Source organism: Macaca nemestrina, chromosome 5 (genome assembly GCF_043159975.1).
Source record: "Macaca nemestrina isolate mMacNem1 chromosome 5, mMacNem.hap1, whole genome shotgun sequence".
Classification (NCBI taxonomy): Eukaryota; Metazoa; Chordata; class Mammalia; order Primates; family Cercopithecidae; genus Macaca; species Macaca nemestrina.
Window position 1 is genome coordinate 182,070,658 of NC_092129.1, and position 20,384 is coordinate 182,091,041.

Consider the following 20,384-nt stretch of genomic DNA (forward strand, 5'->3'; position numbering starts at 1 on the left):
CTAAAGAAATGTTATGTGTGTCTATTTTTATTCTTTTCTGTATTTTATGTCATCAAGGTTTTGCTTTCCTCATTGGTGAAACAGTTAGATTAGGTGATCCCTCAGGCACTCTCCATGTTGAACTGATGATTCGTACCATGCTGAGGAAGCCTGGTGTATCAGCAGTACCTGCATGTTGCGTCTCTAGGGTGGGGTGCTTGTGTTACAGGGCAGTCCAGACGAGCAGTTTCTCACCTTTTCTACTGTGTTGCTGCATGTCCGTGAGTGGTGTTCCCATAGACTTACTCAGATTTGGGGTTTTTATGAAACACAGCTTCCTAAACTTCACCTCTTTGACAAAGCTGGTACAACACACAGGATGTAATAATAGGTCTTTGAGAACCTTCCATCAAGATTAACTTCAGGCCGGACGTGGTGGTTCATGCCTGTAATCCCAGCACTTTGGGAGGCCAAGACAGGAGGATCACCTGAGGTCAGGAGTTGGAGACCAGCCTGGCCAACATGGTGAGATCCCTTCTCTACTGAAAATACAAAATTAGCCAGGCGTGGTGGTGCATGCCTGTAATCCCAGCTACTCAAGAGACTGAGGCAGGAGAATTGCTTGAACCCAGGACATGGCGGTTTCAGTGAGCAGAGAGCAGAGATCGCACCATTGCACTCCAGCCTGGGCGACAAAAGAGATAAACTCCATCTCAAACAAACAAACAAACAAACAAACAAAAAAAACAACAAACAAACTACATAGATGTGAACACAAACTCAAGAGACCAGAGAATGCTTTCAAGTCTTATATTTATACTTTGCTGCCCAACTTAAGACTTGGAGGTGCATGTTGAATCACTGAATAGATCTATTAACTGGAGGTGTTCACACTGCAAATCAGAATTTACCACACTCGGCTTAGTCACACCAGCATTTAATTTATTTTGGATCAGCACTTCTAGCAAGGAACTTAAGGTTTTACTACTCTAAAAATGCTTTTGAAAAGTTATTTACCCTGTTGCTCACTCAACATCTGACAAAAATGTGAAAATGTTTCCAGGAATAGTAAAAATGTGTTTCAAAACACAGGACTGAAACAGGGAGTTTAATTCTATGGTATGGGTGCCCTGCTTTGAGAATGTCTAATATACAACAACCTTTTTAGAGGCTTTTACCCAAGATTCTACTCCTAACATATTTCAAATGTGAGTCAATATATAAATATTTTGTTAAGACAACTTGTCAGCAACACATCTATGTCATTATGCATAAAATGTAACTACTTTTAGTTTCTAAGTTGTGGAATTATCTAGTATGCTCAGGGGAATTGCTCTAAATTTAAAGCATGTACTAGGCTTGGATACATCTTTACATTTTTTTGAGGCTCTAAAAGAAAGAGATCTGTGTTTTGTAGCATGATCTGCTTTGTAAGCATCTCATTAAGAAATGAATCCTTGTGAGAAGTACAAGCTTGTTGCGCTTCTCACTTGATGGATGGTGGTGGCATGTATGTGGAGAGGGGAGGGATAAATTGATAAATGTAGGGAACTCTACAGTGATGATCTGGGAATGATGCAGAGGTTTCCAATGTCTTAACGCCAGACTAGAGATAATTAATGCTAAGGTTTCAAAATTATAGGAGTCTGATGTCTAGGTCTTTCCTTCTCCATTTGGAATTTCATCACAATATCCTTTTGGACCAAGTCACTGGAAACTTTAGGTTCAGAGTCTTATGCATCTCTTCTGGGCTAGAAACCAATGTCATGTACTGCTGAAATTAGGGACGCTAAACGTGTATGTGAGTGGGGGCAAGCTAGTATTGGTTTTCTCTCTTGGCAGAGTCTGCTGTGTCAGAGGTTTAAATGGTTACCATTTTGATTATCTTCATGATTTGTTTCAGACCATCGCTCTTGCATTTTGGCCAACCGGTAACTTTTTTAAGGTTTCATGGAAACCAAACAGCTTTCTGAATAGTTCTGTTTTTCTCTTCATCCCAGTATACTGCCTTTGACTCTACAATAGTGTAAGAAAATAGACATCTTTAGTTTAAGAATCAACTGGGTGAGTATAAGTCAAATGGGACTCCTATTTTCCTTTGCCTTTGGTCCTGCAGTGCCAGTTAATGGTGTACCAGATCTATCAGCAACATCCTCTTTCCAGTCTTCATACCCTTGGGATACACCATTCTTTCTACCAAGTATAATATCGCTTTCCTCTTCTCTGCTAAGTAAGTTCCTTTCCATCTCCAAAAGGCTGGCTGAAAATTTATCCTTAGGAAGACTTTGTTGTTAGATTGTATTTGACAGTTAACTCTTGCTCTGTTCCATTTAGGGTGAAAACATTACTTTTTGTATGACTAACATTGTAGTAGAAGGCACTCTGAGAAAAGAAGATCAACACTTTCATACCCCTTCAGGAACTGATTGTCTAGCTGAAGAACCAAGAAAAAAATTGAACATCCCTACTGTAAAGACATTTTGAGAGGGGGCTGTTGTTAAAAATCTTGTTTGAGTGTGCAAGAATGTAGAGTGCCAAAGAAGTTAATTATAGCAGAATACTTGAATGAGCCATGGAATTTGGCCCTTTCTGATGGTGTCGTAGGATCACAAGGGCTACTTTAGAGATCGGGTCATTAGACAAGGGTCGTTAGAGATCATGTAATATGATACAATTCCTATCTGTGAGTATTTTGTTAATGCCTGAGACTCAAAATGCCCAAAATGAAGTATCATATTTTCCCACCAAACCAGCCCACCCATTTTTACCATTCTTCAGTTAACTCGACTCTATTCCTTCCTCCTGCCCTGTGACTGTTGACTTTGCCCATCCTTTATGTGTTTATATCACTACCCTTATTTAGGAACTTAATCACCTTCATATGTCTTCAAGGTATATCCTACATCTTATGGTATGAGCAACTTCAACATTGGAAAATAAATGACTGTTGATCTTGTAAAGTGGTTTTACCAATTTACAGTCCTACCAACTGTGCCCAAGAACATGTCTTCCTAACATATCTTCATTAATAATTGATTTTGGTAGTTTATCACACTTTGGCTAATCTACTAGGTGTGAAATGTTATTTCATTGTGGTTTTAACTTGCATTTCCATGTTTGCTAATGAAAACTCAGGATCTTTCATGTGACTACTGGTGACTTATGTTTTGTCTTCTCTGACATACCTACCCATGCATTTGCCAGCATAGTTGTCTCTCAGTATGCATGAGTGATTGGTTCCAGGAACCCTCATGAGTGCTTAGTCCTGTATTTAAAATGGCGTGGTATTTGCCTGTAACTTATGCACATCCTCCTGTATACTTTATTTTCGAGATAGATGTCGCTCTGTAGCCAGGCTGGTCTTGAACTCTGTGCTCAAGGCATCCTCTTGTCTCAGCCTTCTAAGTAGCTGGAACTGCAGTCCTCTGTATACTTCAAATCATCTCTAGATTACTTATAACATCTAATACAGTGTAAACATGGTATAAGTAGTTGTTATACTGTATTTTTAAAGGTGGCATTGCTGTTTTTTTATTGTTTCTTTTCTGAATATTTTCCATCTGACATTGGTTTAATCCGTGGATGCAGCGGGCCATCTGTGTTTCCACTGGGTTGTCTCTTTAGTTTTTTTTTTTTGAGACACAGTCTCACTCTGTCACCCAGGCTGGAGTATAGTGGCACCATGCCGGCTCACTGTAACCTCCATCTCCTGGGTTCAAGAAATTCTCCTGCCTCAGCCTCCCGAGTAGCTGGGATTACAGGCATCCACCACCACGCCCAGCTAATTGTTATATTTTTTTTTAGTAGAGATGGGGTTTCACCCTGTTGGCCAGGCTGGTCTCGAATTCCTGACCTCAGGTGATCCACCTGCCTCAGCCTCCCAAAGTGCTGGGATTACAGGCGTGAGCCACCGCACCCAGCCTAAGATTTGATATTTAAGACTTCTTAAATACCTTTGGTATTTTGGGTACTAAATGTTTCTGTTATATGTGAGCTTACATTATACTTAGCACTTAATAAACCCTTGAGATCTATTCATACTACCTGTCATTATACACCTAATTGAAAATTAGGGATTCTTGCCCAGGCCCGCATCTCTGTCCTCATCTTTAGTGCTGTCCCAGGACCCTGGCTCCAGCGGCATCGGCACAGCAGCTAACTGGACTGGCCAGGTTGGTTTTTCATTGGTCAGTCCCTTTGCCTGGAAAGTCTTTCTTTCATCCTTATCCTCTTGAAAGCTTCTGTGTTTCCTTTATTATTGATGTGCTTTAAGTGCTGCCTTTGTGGATCTTTTTCTCACCTTCCAGAGGCCTTCATTGTGTCTCCTACTTGGCCTTACTTTGTGCAGTCACTCTGCTGGGGATGCAGCAGGCACAGTTGCTGAAGGCTTGAAGTCAGGTAGTCTGGTGTATTATTTTTGGTTTTTATTTTTTATATATTATGATATTTTGACATCTTAGAAACCATTGTGGTTGGGAAGAGGCTACCCTTGCCGGTCTAGCCAATTCTGAGAGGGAGCCAGGGCCTAGCCAGGAGCATGCCTTTGAGATACAAACCAACCAGTCCATACCCAGACCTCCTCTATCTGGCCCTTACACTTCAGGAAGCAGTATTCCCTTGCTCACATCATTCAAGGCTAGGTGCCAGGCAACTAGAGACCACCTCTGTAGCCCAAAGCCTGCTGAAATTATTCAACTTAACCACTCCTAACCTATTCACCCTGCCCCGCCTTGTTTTTCCTGGAAGTCTATTAAGGACTGTGGCCTGGTTCTCTCCTCCTCCTGCCCACTCTGCCTCTCACCACCCTGAGGCTTTCCAGTGTGGCCTGCATGGCGGGCCTCCTGTCTCTAGGATCACTGAGGACAATCAACTGGTTCCTGAGCCTCTACTGTGTTGCCTCTTGTGGCCACACCTGACTGGGATCACCTAAAATAGCATAGAACATATGGTTTGTAATCTTCACTTTGCCTCTTTCTAGCTGGTGACCTGACCTCACCTCCTCAAGACTTTATTTCCTCATCCTTAAAATTGGGATAATTATGGGACCCTCCCTAAAGGGTTGTTCAGAAGACTAATGCACATAGAATACTTCTACCAGTGCTGCCTATGGTAAATATTGCCTGTTATTTTTATTATTACTATTTTTACATATGTTAATGGGCACAACTGTCTTATTTACTGCATTGCTGTTTGTTGAAGGCAAGGCATCTCTGTAACCTTGGACCACCTCCTAAAACAGCAACAGATTTCTGATGAATGAATGAATGAATATGGGAAGGAAAAATTGGAGCCAAGATACGGAATGTTCACATGAAGATGTTTGTTTTTATTTGGTTATGCTTTTGACAATAGAGGTGATAGTTAAATGAAGAACCTTGATTCCTTTACTAAAAAGGCTAGGTTTAACCAGAGGGGCCTGTGATTTCTACACTGTTGTGAGGAGCCCTGGGTTACCTGGAATGCCTCAAGATTTGCTAAGAGGTGGGGTGGGAGTGTGACACAAAGAGGAGTGGGAGGCCACTGCTTGGGAGGAGGCTTGCCTCTCCCATAGCCATTCACAGCTTCCCCACCCTGAAACCAGACAGTTCTGTGGTAATCCCTTGCATAGATTTGATTTCTGCTTTAAAAAAAATTACTTTAGAATAAGCAGTGGAAATCAAGTTGATTTTTAAGTAAAGAGTAGCACAGCCAGTTTATCCTGGTGTGTGGGTGCTGCCACCTGAATGCTGGGGCAGGAAGACCATGGACACTGCCCAGATGATGGGAGTGGGAGTGGATGGCAGTGGTTAAATCTGAGAAGTTCTGTAGGGGAAGGGAGAGCCCCTGTGGCTCTGCAGAGAAAGGGTCACTACTGCCCCTCAATGGACAATGTAGGAGACCAGAGCCCGGGGATATCGCATGTTTGAAGACAGAGGCCAAGCTGATGATACAGATTCGATATAAAAGTTTTAGACATCATCAGGGCGTTGGCGTGTCTGCTGGAGCCATAGGACGTGTGAGATTAGTAACCCAAGGACATTGAATTTTAATTTATGGAGCAAATATGTATTCCAGCCAACCAGTCACATCATGTTGAGCAATGCAGTCGTGGTCCTGCCCTTGTGGACCCTACATACCAGTGGGAAATAGTGGGGTCTGATGCAGGCTGGAGGGATCAGGACGTATTTTCTGAGAAAGTGATGGTTGAACCAGCATTTAGAATTATGAGTTCCACTGAATGAGAGTGTGAGGGACAGGAGCAGCTGGGAGAGTTGAGGAAGGACCAGCAGCTTATGCCAAGCTCAGGAGCGACGGATGATGGAGCCCAAAGAAAGCCAGTGTGACAGGCAGGCGAGTCGGGGGCTTCCTGACAGTTAACTAGAGGTGCAAAGAGTGGAAACTCTTTCCTCCGAACTTGTCCAGCCACCTTGCCTGACCTTTCAGTTGCCACTCTCCTGATTCTTTTGGGTCTTGTGTTAGTCTGCTAGAGCTGCCATATCAAAGTACCACAGACTGGGTGGTTCAAGCAACTGAAACTTATTGTCTCACAGCTGTGGAGGCCGGAAGTCCATGATCAAGGTGTTGTCAGGGTTGGTTCCTTCTGAGGGCTGTGAGGGAAGGATCTGTTCCAGGCCTCTTACCTTGCCGCTGGTGGCTTTCTGGCAATATTTGGTGTTCCTTGGCTTGTGGAAACACCATTCTACTTTATCATCCGGTGACGTTCTTGCTGAGTGTTGCCTGTGTCCAGATTTTCTTTTCTTTTCTTTTCTTTTTTTTTTTTTTTAAATGAGGATCCACTCATATTGGATTAGGGGCCACCTACTTTAGTATGACCTAGTCTTAACTAATTACATCTGCACCAACCCTATCTCCAACTAAGGTCCTATTCCCAGGTCCTGGAGGTTAGGGCTTCAGCATATACATTTTCAGGGGGACACAATTCAACCTCTAACAGATCCTGCTTTTGCCAGATATTGTTGTTGTTGTTATTATTTAAATAGCTCCTTCGAATATGAACAGGAACCTACTCTTTTTTGTCTTATGGCCTAGGGACAAAAACGTAAAATTGAAACTGGCTTGTAGTAAACGTGCAGTAAAACTTAAATAATAAGGTCTTTGTTCAAGTGCCATAATTTACCTCCCCCGTATAAGAAAATACAAGTGCCTATTGTTGGGCATTAACCTACCAGACAGTTGCTGCCAAATGGATAAGCCTGCAACCAGTGGAACCCAAATTGACGCTATAGGAGCGGGGTCGGAGAGAAGGGGGAGTCTGGATGGTAGGAGGAGGGTTGTGGGGGAGAAGAAAGAGGAGAGAGAGAGAGAGCATGCACAGCCAAAACCAAACCCAGACTTCCTGGTGTGTCATGAGGTTGTAGCAGTGCCGAGCCAGTGGCCTTGGAGATGGCAGTGCCACAGTATGTGGCTGCCAGCCCTTTGTGGTCCGAGATCCTGTGTTTAGAACGTGGCTTCCAGCCTACCTGGTCACCTTTCCTTGACGTCTGTTGCTTCCCAAAATGGGGGACCTACTATCAGTTCAAATCAGTTTTTAAGTGGCAGTAATTTCCCCTCCCCTCTTCATCCCTGCCTGTTCAGAATCTGTTTTCAACTCTCAGTCAGTGTTCACGGTTTTATGAAGGCTGAACTTCAGGAGGTGGGCATCTACCTGTAGGCACGATAAGCTGGGATGCATTCTGATGGGTCAGTGCCTGTGCTATGCAGGTTATTAAATATTTCGAATTTCACCCCTAGTTTAACACAATATTTTTGAAATTCAGTTTCTATTCCAGCTCTACATGTGGATATGATAAACAGGTCTGTGTCCAGTTTAGGGCAGGAAATCTTAGACTTGTGGAAGCTGGTTGGTTTTGAGGTCCAGCTTCCTATGCAGTGTGGATTTTCTCCTCCTGTGGCAGCCTGACAACTTGTCTTCCAGTCTCCACAAGAAGATCCAGACAGGCCAGGAGCTTCTTACTGCAGAGGTCTATGGACAGCTTCCTGTTGACCTAATCCCACTCCCCTTGATGGCTTCACCTTGGACTTTTACTGAACCCTTTGTAGTTCATTTTTTGTTATTAATAATGTATTTTAGCACTTCGTTTACTTGAAGGTAGTGCTATTTTGTTTCCCTTTTGAATATTGCTCTCTAGCACAACGCTTCTTTCGTTCTTTTATGTCATTTCTCACTCGTCACACTGGGAAGCCACTTTAGTTTGTCAGCATCCCTCATGACAGGAGCACTTCCCAGAGGAGGTGGTTCCATCAGGACAGAGTGCACTACTGTCAGCTGGAAGGGCTGGCTCAGCTGCTGACATGTTTTGTCTTCCAAAGCAATGCATTCTGCCACTTTGAAGCTACCCTGAATTCAGGGTCACAGGGTCCTGGATTTCCTCACCCCAAATGGTTGACTTCTTGCAATGTTTCTTAAAAACCTTCGGTGGTTTTTGCATTGTTTGAATAAAGTTCAGACTTACTTGACTAATTGCCTTCCAGAATGTGAGTTGGGTTAGGAATTCCCAAACTTTGTTAGAGGAATATTAGGTATGCCAGATGCTAACAGGTTTTATGTTAGCTTTCACCACCAGCTCTCTCTTTCTGGGGAGTGCGTATTCTCTCATTAAATAAATTGGGAACTACTGCTTGCTAGATTGACCTCTTGCTGATTCACAAGGTCCCTTTGCATGTTGCAGGTTTTGAGAGGTTCTAAGCTGTATTAGTTTCCTGTGGCTTTTGAAACAGACTGAGTGGCCTAAAACAACACAGTTGACTTCTCACAGTTCTGGATGTCCAAAATCAAGGTGTATGTCAGAAAGGCCATGTTCCCTTTGGAGGTCTCAAGAGGAGAATTCCTTGCTTTCTTCTTTCAGCTTCTAGTGGCTGCTGGGATCCTTTGACTTGGGGCACATGGCCCTAATCTCTGCTACTGTGGTCTCATGGCCTCCTCTTCTGACTGTGTGAAATCTCCCACTGCCTCTTTCTTATAAGGACTCTGTGATTGTGCTTAGTGTTCACCCAGACAATCCATGGCAATCTCCCTGGCACAAGATCCTTAACTTCATCATATCTGCAAAGATGATTTTCTAATATGAGGTATCAGTCACAGATTTCAGTGGTGAGGACATGGCTGTATCTTTTGGGGACCAATTTTTAGCCTGCTGCGTTAACTCCACAGCTGACCCACTTTACTTGTTCATGGCTAAACACTCTTTTTTCACACTTCGCACACCTACTCCTCCTGCACCCAACTGCCTGTGCTGTTTATCTGCAGCATTTATCTTGGACTACGCAGCTCAAGTCTTTCTTCCTCTTTCACGATGTCTTCCTGTGAGTTCTGGCTTCCCTCTTTTCATTGCAAAGTAGTTTGGTTTATATATATATTTTTAATACACTCTGCATCTCTTGCCTCATCTCTCATGAAATGCTGTGCTGTTGTTGAACTTCTGGCGGTGTGGAATAGTGGATAAGAGTCTCTGGAGTCAGACTGTCTGGGTTGAAATCCCAGTTCCCCAGTTAATAGCTCTGTGACTTTGGGTAAGTCACTTAATTACTTCTGCCTAAATTCCATTGTCTGTAATGTGGGGATAATTAGAGTAAATACTTCTCTTCCTTGTGAGAATTACCACAATTAATAAATACAGACTGCCGTGAACACAGCCTCTCATATGATCAGGAACAATAGCTATAAGCCACATGTGGCTGTCAAGCAGTTCAGTGTGACTAGCACACCCGAGGAACTGGATTTTTAAGATGGAAGCAATGCACAATATATTTCTGTTAAACATACTTTCTTGTTTTGGTAAGACTACGTTAACATACATAAACACACTACCAGTCTTGTTGGTGTCAAATAATTTATTCAGTATATATTTTTTCTGCATTCTAACATTATGGTGTTTATTAAATATTTTGTGCAGATGGTGCAGCTTATAGTGATACAAGTACGTTATTTTGTTGAAACAAATTCGTAATTAAATTGAAATGTTTAATTTTTTATTTCAATTGCTTTTGGGGTACTAGAAGTTTTTGGTTACATGGATGAATTGTATGGTGGTAAAGTCTGAGATTTCAGTGCCCCTGTCACCCAAGTAGTGTACATGGTACCTAACATGTAGATTTTTATCCCTCAGCCCCCAGAAATGTTTAAGTGATATATAAAATAAAGGTAATTAAATTACTTTTTAGTAAAGAAATATGGACAATTTTTAAATTTGAAGTGAAGGCATACTACTGCTGCCGAGTGAGTAGAGATACAGAAATTAATAGTATGATCAAAGCAGTGGGAACAACAAGAGACTAGGGACTTCATGATGAATCTCATTTGCAATTGAATAAAAAAATTTAAAGAAAATGAAATGGGCAATATTAAGACATTTTCAAGAAATCTGTGGTAGATTTGATGAGAAGCTTTTTCTCAGAGGTCAATAAAGAATTGATGCAAGTAATTGCCTGAAAGCAGAATCTAGTGTTTTGTTAGTCCGTTTTGCATTACTGTAAAGGAATACTTGAGACCACATAACTTATAAAGAAAAGAGGTTTATTTGACTGTGAGTTCTGCAGATGTTAGCATGGCACTAACTAACACTCATTCATGAGGGATCTATCCCCATGTCTCAAACACCTCCCACTAGACCCCACCTTCAACACTGAGGATCACATTTCAGCATGAGATTTGGAGGGACAAAAAATCTAAACTATATCAAATGTTCAGTAAATTAAAAAATTTTAACAGAGTATTAGCCTGTAACTTTGGCCACCTATAAAGTGTCTTGGATTCATGCACTATAGAGAAAGCCAGTTTAAGATGGAGAGATGGCAGAAGGAATTATTGTAGGTACCAAAATTTTGTTAGAAAATTATGAGAAGAGACAAAAATGTGTTTCACAAAAACTTAAAGATGTTTTTCGCCAAACAGTTGCCTATAGACCACATGACCCATGTGAAATTTGAAACATTTCAATTATCTTCCTTTAGCTTTATGTAAATTATACAGTATGATGATTCACTGTCCAATTAATACAGACTTTAACTTTAAGGTTTATAAAGAAATGTTGTAATTTTTTTTGCCAAAAATAACAATTTGTGTCAGAGATATTTTTGAATGTTTTAAGAACATTCAATTCAAACATTTGAATGTTGCAAAGACTTTCAGATGGATATGAAAAAATTAATTTCTATCACAACAGACCCATTTGACCCAGCTCTGTTAGGCCAAATTTTGTATTTATTGGAATTTTACAAGAGGTTGGTATTTCTTTTATTGCTTCATTCCACTGTATTCTGAAGCTGGACAGAGTATAAGACAGTAGTTAACTTGGCAAAAAGTGTCATAGATACTAGTAGTTAAAATTGTCCAGTCTATAAGTGCAAATCCATGGATCATTGCTGATTTATGGACCTGCTGAAAGAAATGGAAGGACAATGAAGGCAGTGACCTTGCGATCTTTAGCAGCACTCATTGGTGGAGTCCTGGACAAGTTTTACACAGATTTCTGTTGCATAATATTTATTCCAACCAAAGGTGATCTTTTGTTGAAACAAAAAGGGGCACTTGCGCTAGTATTCAGTACTTAAAAAGGGAATATGGACGGGGTGCAGTGGCTCACGCCTGTAATCTCAGCACTTTGGGAAGCTGAAGCAGGTGGATCACCTGAGGTCAGGACTTCGAGACCAGCCTGACCAACATGGAGAAACCCCATCTCTACTAAAAATACAAAATTAGCCAGGTGTGGTGATGCACGCCTATAATCCCAGCTATTCGGGAGGCTGAGGCAGGAGAATCACTTGGACCAGGGAGGCGGAGGTTGCAGTGAGCTGAGATCACGCCATTGCACTCCAGCCTGGGCAACCAGAGCAAAAAACTGTCTCAAAAAAAGAAAAAAAGGGAATATAGCAGTATAGTTGATGTTTTCTGACTCAGATCACACCACTTTTGAATGAACTAATTTGAAGCTCTCAGGAAAGGACAAGGTGATTTGTCAGCTAGCTAGGCAGATATTAGAATTTATGTTGAAATTGAAGGTTTTCATAATATAAGTCAGTAACGATTAATCAATGTGCAGAAGATTTTAATTACAAATACCGTTGTATACATTGGCTACAAAAACTAGAAAGAATTTGAAGAGCTCTTTGTTGATACTGATAAATTCAGAGTTGTTTTCCAAATTTTGGAAATACTCCTTTGAATCCAGTGTTAATACTGACTTGACATGAGTTAGTGAGCTTACTTAACTTGAACAGATATGGATTTGAAACTAATTTGCTTATACTTCAGAGTCAATCAGTTTTTCTTTCTTTCTTTTTTTTTTTTGAAACAATGTCTCATTCTGTCACCCAGGCTAGAATGTAGTAGCTAGCCTGGTCATAGTTCACTGCAGTCTTGAACTCTTGGGCTTTGGCAGTTCTCCTGTCCCAGCTTTCCAAGTAGTAGGACTACAGGCCTGCCTCACCATGCCCAGCTTACTTTAAAATAACAAACATTTTTTGTTTTTTTGGTACATGGTCTCATTCTGTCACCCAGGTTGAATGCAGTGGTGTGATCATGGCACACTGCAGCCTTGACCTTCTGGACTGCAAGCAGTCTTCCTGTGTCAGCCTACTGAGCAGCTGAGACACACCCAACTAATTAAAAAAATATTGTTTTAAAAATGTTTTGTAGAAATGGGGTCTCACTATGTTGCCCAGGGTGGCCTTGAGCTCTTGGCCTCAAGCCATACTTTGGCTTTGGTTTGGCTTCCCAAAGTGCTGGAATTATAGGAAGGAGTCACCACGCCTGGCCCAAATCAGTTCTTTTAAACAAAGGTGAACCAGTTTTGTCAATGTACTCGTGAAAACTAAAGGAAAGTGATTTTTTGGATACTCAATTTAGTTATGAGAAAACTTTTAAGTATATTTGGTGCAAGTTGGGTACATAAATTTACTTTTTCAGTGATCAGTTTAATGAAATCTAAATACAGATCAAGTATTTCTGTTGAAAATTTACATTTGAATTGTGATATACCATAAGTGTAAAATACAGTCATGTGCTGTATAATGACATGTAGATCAATCAGCAAGGGACCACATACAATGAATGGTAGTCCCATAAGATACCATATTTTCACTGTACCTTTTCTGTTTAGACATACAAATACTTACAATAGTGTGACAGTTGCCTACAGTATTCAGTACAGTAACATGCTGTACAGGTTGCAACCTAGGCACCATAAGACTATGTCATATATCCTAGGTGTGTAGTTGACTCTGCTACCTAGGTTTGTGGGCGTACACTCTGTGATGTTCATGTGATGATACATTTCTCAGAATGTATCCTCATTGTTATGTAACTTATTGACTGCATTGGATTTTGGAGAGTTTAATATGAAAAAGTATGTAAAATATCTGGATAATTTTTTTATTAACATGTGCATAAAACATTCTAGATATATGTGTTAAATAAATGTATTATTAAAATTAATCTTTATCTCTTTCTTTTTACCTTTTTTAATTTGACTGCTGGAAAATTAAAAATTACATAATGGGCTCACATTATATTTCTGTTGGCCAGTGCTGGCCTAAAATGTGAGAAGTATGTAGTGAATGAATGTTGGCATTAATGTTGTTGCTAATATGATGATGATGATGATGTAGTAGATGAGTTGTTTCCTTGCCCTCTCACTAAATTATGTAAACTCAAATGTAGGAAATGCATCTTATTCTTATTTTCATTTACTCTGTCATGTTGCATAGTACATTAGATATTAATAGATGGTTATTAGCTGATTGATTGCTCCATGATCTGCTTTTAACACTGAAAATTCAGACCTCACTGTTTTTAAGCCTCAGGATAAAGGTATAGATATCCCTTTAAATGAGCTTGGGCAAGCATGCACACACTTACTCACTGATGATCCCAAACACACACAGTAGCACGTTGTTTAGTACACTTAAAGGGGGGATTGGTTTAAGCAGTGGCTTTTAATAGTGGATTGTTGCAAGGATAATTGAAGATACTTAAATTTAAAACATTATTTTGTGCTAAACTGCATATGGGTTTTTATATAAATTTATTAATTTCTTTAAAAAACTGCTGTGGCATCTTATTTTGGTTGAAACATTTTTTATTTTGGTCGGGGGAGAGCTATTGTGGACATAACACTGTAATTAGAATTAGACAAATTGGTTTCATATTCTGCCAAGTTCTCTAACTAGCTCTATGACCTTGAACAAGGGATTTGTGCTTTCTTCAATTTTCTGATCCGGAAAAATGAGGATAATATCAGCTACTTCACCAGGATGTTGTGAGATATAAATGGGAAAAAACATCTTAAGATTACTTAGCAACTGTAAGGAATTACAGAAATGTAAGATATTATTTTGATAGAAACAATAATAAATACTTTGAATACTGTATAGTGTAAGGTTGAAGAATGTATAAGGCAAACTAGGTCTATAGAAAGGTGATAGCTTAACTATATAACTCAAATCTACAAAATACTGTCACATAGCCCAGATATATCATAAATATTAGGAGAGAATAGCTGGGAAACAGAAGCAGTTGTTAGACATTTAAGTATTATAAGATTAGACCAAAAGGTGCATGTGGTCAGATTAGACTGAATCAGAGACCCCTGCTTTTCAGCTTCCACACTGAAGGTAAGACTCACTTCTGCCTTAGCCTAAGGGCCTGGCCAGATTGGCAATTTAGAGTTTGGTGCTATTGAGACCAAGGTGTGGGTGGTGGTGCCCAATCCCTATTTGGCCAGGAGGTTATTTTTCCACCTAGAGAACTCCACTGCCCTTACAAAGCTCTGGTCTTTCTCAGTGGAATCTTGAAAAAATGTTTTCTATCAGTACCACTGAATAGAGATTTTAAAAAGTGTATGGTTGGAAAAGAGTTAAGCCCCCGTTGCTGTTGGCAAAATAAAGCAAAGCAACAAAATTGAAAACAACCTAAAAGCATTAGTCCTGTAGAGGCTCAAACTGCAATCTCAGTATCTCACCAACTGTTCGTTTTATCCCCTTTGTTTCTGTGGCGGAGCTAAGCTATCTAGAATCACACCATGATTGTACAGTCTACAAGGCAGTGACACTGGAAGACAGCTGCAAGCATGCAGGAGGCACAGACTTGGACTTTTAATATGTGATTCCCCTATGTCCACCCCAAGTAATTTTGGATGCCTTCTCTGGATGTCAGAACCCTAATACACAGTATAGCAGAACCTAACAAATACGGGGATTCAGTAGCCCAGAAAATCGAGTTTTGCTGGGTGAACCACACCTCAGTGAAATCAACATTCTTTGTGCTAACGTGGAGCTCTCCTTGCCTCCAGTGACTTGCAGTTGTTTTTACAAAATTTGATAGATCCTCGGGCGCCGAATATGAGTTAGCTTTATTAGTTTAATGATCTGCACCTTTCTGGGTAAATGCTTACAGATTTCTGCATTTACGCTCCTGTATATATGCTTGAATTTTGTCTATTTTTTAGTAATTTTAAGTGACAAAATCACAGTTCTTAACTTGTATGTTTCTTCAGTGATTTACAATGTTTCCTGCCTGGCTGGAACTCTGTAGTGGCAGAGATCTGAAATGCATCAGGGAGTTGACAAGTGACGTTTCTATCATGACATGCACGTATTTTAAGAACGGTCTTAACTGGATTAATTATATCCTTGAAAGAAATTGGGTTAAAAAGAACAAGAATATTTTAAAATAGTTAACTCTGTGCTTAACCAACAGCAGTTTTTCAGTAGCAGACTGTTAAATTAATGTACAGTGAAATAGGGAAAGATATAGTCATCGGTATTTATGTATCCTTTTGTTATTCTTACGACCTTTTTAAAGCCATAAACAAAAGGACATTTGTTTTGCCTTCCTGCCTTAGCCAGGACACAAATTATAAAAAGAAATGCACAAGGAAACATTAATAAATCAAGTAAATACTAAAATTTCATAATTCTTCTCTTTTTACTGCAGTTTTTTTTCCTTCCAAATTTAAAGTTTTTCATTAAGCATGGCCTTGCACACTGGACAAAGTGCAGCTCTGTTTTAGAGTACCTGCAAAACATCATTTCCTCTATAAATCACTCGAGTGATTAGAACTGCAAAGCATGGACTTTGCAAAGAAACAGCCTTTAATTGTATGGCCTGTCACTTTGAGAGAGAATGAGAAAGGGAGGAGAGAGGAACTCTAATTTTATATTTTGTACAGTTTTAATTTTTTAATATGTATAGCTATTTACTGCAAAGAGGTTATTATTTCAGTGTGAAGTTTACTGTTAATTTATTATTAACTTCCCTACACACGTATACAAATCTTTATTAATGTATTTGGAACCCTAAGTTCTAAAAACTTTCAGCTAGTATATTCTAAACTTGAAAGGAGTTATTCACATCAGCACTGAACTGGCCAGTTAGGCAGATCTTTAAAAGGATTTGATAGGGATATTCTTCTTGTATTTCCTGTGTATTTTCCCAGTCCTGATTTCATGCTTATGTGTAGTGATTTATTTTTCCAGGGCACTGTGCCATCCAGTAGAGAAGAGGTCAGTGTGGTAGTATTTCATAGCTTTTCTTTCATCCAAAGCCTTGCCACCTTCTGTCCATGACTCATGCATCTACTGGTGTTCTCTGATAGCAAGAACGTTTTGATTAGCTATACAGGTTACCTGGCTATTATTCTCGTCCTGTCCACATGTGGGTGGATGTGTGTGAAATCTGGAGGTCCTAGCCAATATTGAAACATAATCCTATCTAGGCCAGGAAATGCCTGGCTTCCCAGATACTTCTCAGAGCAATAGGGCAGAGACTAAATTTCTTACTTCCTTCCTGTCCTTCTCCATCCCATAACACCTATGGTTCAAATGGGTATTTGATAGTCATTGTATATATTTTATGTGAAAATATCTCTAGGCCCATCATTATCCATTCTAATAGTATCCATTATAGAGGGATCGATCCTATTAGTGAAGCAAATTGCCATATAAATAATTTATTACAAGTAGACATAGTTTAAATCCATGTTCTACCTACTAACTATTAGACCTGAGCTATTACCTCTCAATTCACCTCAGATTCCTCATTTGTAAAATCGAGATGAAAACAGTACCAACGGCATGGGGTTATTGTGAAGAGTTAAAAAGATACTGAATGCAGAGCACTTAGTGCATGCCGGGTGTATACCAAGTGCTGTACAAGTGCTCACTATTCTTCTTAGTACTGCTATCATCATTTGTACTAATAGTAGTCCACATGAAGTTTTTTTTTTTTTTTCCTCTGGTGGATAAAAACTTCAGTATGAGTGGCAAGAATGGGAGGGAGGGAGAGAGTGGAAAATAGAGGTTCAAACAAAAGGAACTTACGTTAAGGAAAAAAAAAAAAAAAGGAAAACCAGTGAGATACTGTATTCCTTGGGCATGCTTGTATTCATGTAGTGATGAGCAGGCGGACTCACCCTTGCTGTATCTATATATTTTGTACCGTCCAGCACACACATAGGCTGTTAATAGATGCCTTTGGATTTACAGATGTTCCTTAACTTACAGTGGGGGTCTGTCCCTATAAATCCTTTGTACGTCGAAAATATCGAAAGTACATTTTTGATTTACAGTATCTTCAACGTATCATGGATTTATCTTAGACTCCATTGTAAGTTGAGAAGTGTACTGAATGTGTATCGTTTTCATACCATCATAGAGTTGAAGAATTGTGGGTGGAACCGTCATAAGTTGGGGACTGCTTGTCCTTTTGAGGCTTTTCCAGCATTTCTGGGACTGTATTTATTGAAGTATCTGTGTGTATGTGTACTGTTTTTCTCTTAATCATTTAATTAGAAATTAATCTTTCTATACCTTACCAACAGTTGCTTCCTTTGTGCCGGCTTGTTTTAAACCCTTTAGTCTCATTTTCCTTATAGAGTTTGCCTAAATTATAGAGAATTATTTTAGTATGTTGAAGTTAGTATTATTACACATGTTGAGTTGTACAAAGATGTGCACTCCTGAGTTCACATGGTGTTTGCATTCTTCCTTGCTCTAATATTATACTAAGGGTTTGCAATAATCATTTGCAATATAAAAGAGACTGAAGATTTGCTAGCCTGCTTCAAAATATCAGGTTTGGAGTGGCTTTTATTGGAGGTAAAAATTAGCCGATTTTATACATGTTCTTGATACTTTTAAGAACAAACCAAATGGTAAAACACAGCCTACTAGAAAAATAGGTACAGTGTATATATAATTCCCTGAAAAAAAAAATTAAGGTCACAAACACCAAAAACTCTGTCGTGTTAATACTAGTCCAAAACTGAAAAAACACGTTTGTACCATTTTTAAAAAGCTATCACATTGGGGAACATTTTTTTAAATTAATCTTTTAGGATATTTCTTCCCTGTTTGATATTTTTTATATGTAAATCTTTTTCTTTTATTTTTTCTTATCAAACTAACCATGGACATAACATAATATTGCAATCTATTGAAACTATGTATGTTTTGGGGGAGATAATTCTGTGCCATGGTAGACCAGTATATAGGATGATTGAAAGCCTCTGGCCTCTTTCTGAAAGGTTGATACCTGTGTTAGCCTTACACTCATCACCCAATACTAGAGAAGGTATTGTGTCTGGCACAGAGCAGCTCTCTTTTCTTGATGTGTTTGAGGTGTATGTGCAACCACTGAGCACCTGTTTGCAAGGCTATTGCCTTTGAAAGGAGGGAAGGGGTGGCTATGTAAAGAGTATCTTAGCTGCTGGACATAAGCAATTCTTCATTATTCAGAGGTTATTGATCATGTTGCTGGATTGCAGTGCTTCTCTGTACCAGGAGGTAAAGCAAAGGAAGTGAAAGTTGTTTCTTTGATGACAGCAGCTTTTATGGGGAAATATTTTTCACCTTTAAAGACTATAGGAGATGGGAGTTATTTCTATGTTTTAAATATTGATGGTATCCTCATTTCCTCTCTACTAATCAGTTAATTATTGCTCTATCGATAATTATTGGCTCTATTCTTGTTCTTCACTTTGGTAATTCCATTTGTCTGTTTTACCTGGTTCTCAATTGTGGTCATTAGTGCAGCCTCTTCATTTTAGATATTTACTCAGTATTTTTTAGTGCAAAATTCTGAGGTCTGGGAGTCCAGGGACCTGGTTTTCATTTTTATTTTTTGGTTGCAGGTTCTGCTACTTCATAACTGTGACTGTATAATAAATATTTACCTGCTTTGAATCCCAATTTCCTGATCTGTAAAATGAGAGGGTTGGATTAATTAATCCCCAGTCTTTTGAATTTTGTGAGTCTCACAGAGATTTTGTCCAATGATTTGTGTTACAAACATAACCTAGGTATAAATACTTTTATATTATATTCTGTCTCTGTATTCTTCACAGCAGTGGTTAAATCATTGGAAGCTTTCAGTCTCATTCAAAACAGCATCATTTGTTAATCATTGAAGCGTTCATGTATTGCTTATTGGAGGTACAGATTACCTTGACATTGTAATTCCAATTAGCTGGGAAGATGTTTTAGGAGTAATTAGACAACATAGAGTTAAAGAACATAAAAAGGCAGTGCAAACGAGTGCTTTCTCTTCTTGCAGAAGGGGATATTCTATTTCCTGATGCTTGAGATGATCTAAACAAAGAGATTCATTTTATTAGTGGTTTGGTTTCTTTAGCCCAGTACCATGACCTTATCCTGTTCAAAGAAGCTGCCACAGGGTGCTTAAGTAGAAACATACAGTATGATTTAGCATGCAGTTCAGAGGGGCCAGGTTCTCACATTGCATATAAGAAAGTTCCCTTTTCATTTGTCTGTCTGGGCTATTCATTCATCTGTATTAGAAGAGAAGAGAAAAATACTAGTCTTTCTGTGTTGCAGGAGGATGGCTTGCCCTTATACATAATGTGTTTGGATGGGGTGTGTAGGGTGTGTGTGTGTGGATGTGAGATCAGTCTTTTTTCAGCCACCTGTGGTCATTGAGAGAAGGGGGAAACTTTCTGTGTTTCTCTCAGCTTTCCATAGTTGTGAAATTTTAGGTAGTTGTCATACTGTAGTCAAAACATGATTCTGTGAATTTTGGAACTGCTCTTTAATTTTTACGTAACTCTGTCTGGAACATTTCTGAGTACTCCATGAAAAGTGAGGGTCCATCCCCTTGGAAGAACAGGAGAGGCATCGGGAACACTGAAACCTGGCCCCTTGGGACCCTGGTGCCCTGCCCTTTGGCCCCAAAGCCGGACTTACAACCACCAGCAATCTAAATCCACCTCCAAACAACACTGAACCACTGCATGGGCAGTGCAAGTGCCCCCAGAACCCATACCTGGAAATTCTCAGGTGCTGTGTCCTTTCTCCCTCCTCTGAGCTCTGGAGTGTTCTACAATTACATGACTTCTCTGCGCTTGGGTCACCTGATTAAAACTGGAAGCACTGTTGCATCATAAAACGCCCTG

General features: G+C 39.6%; 1 protein-coding gene across 3 annotated transcripts in view; it reads left to right on the plus strand.

Moving 5' to 3' along the window:
* Positions 1-20,384, plus strand: part of LOC105487306 (GDP-mannose 4,6-dehydratase) — a 635,071-nt gene that overhangs the window by 94,758 nt on the left and 519,929 nt on the right. The gene's annotated exons all lie outside the window — the stretch shown is intronic.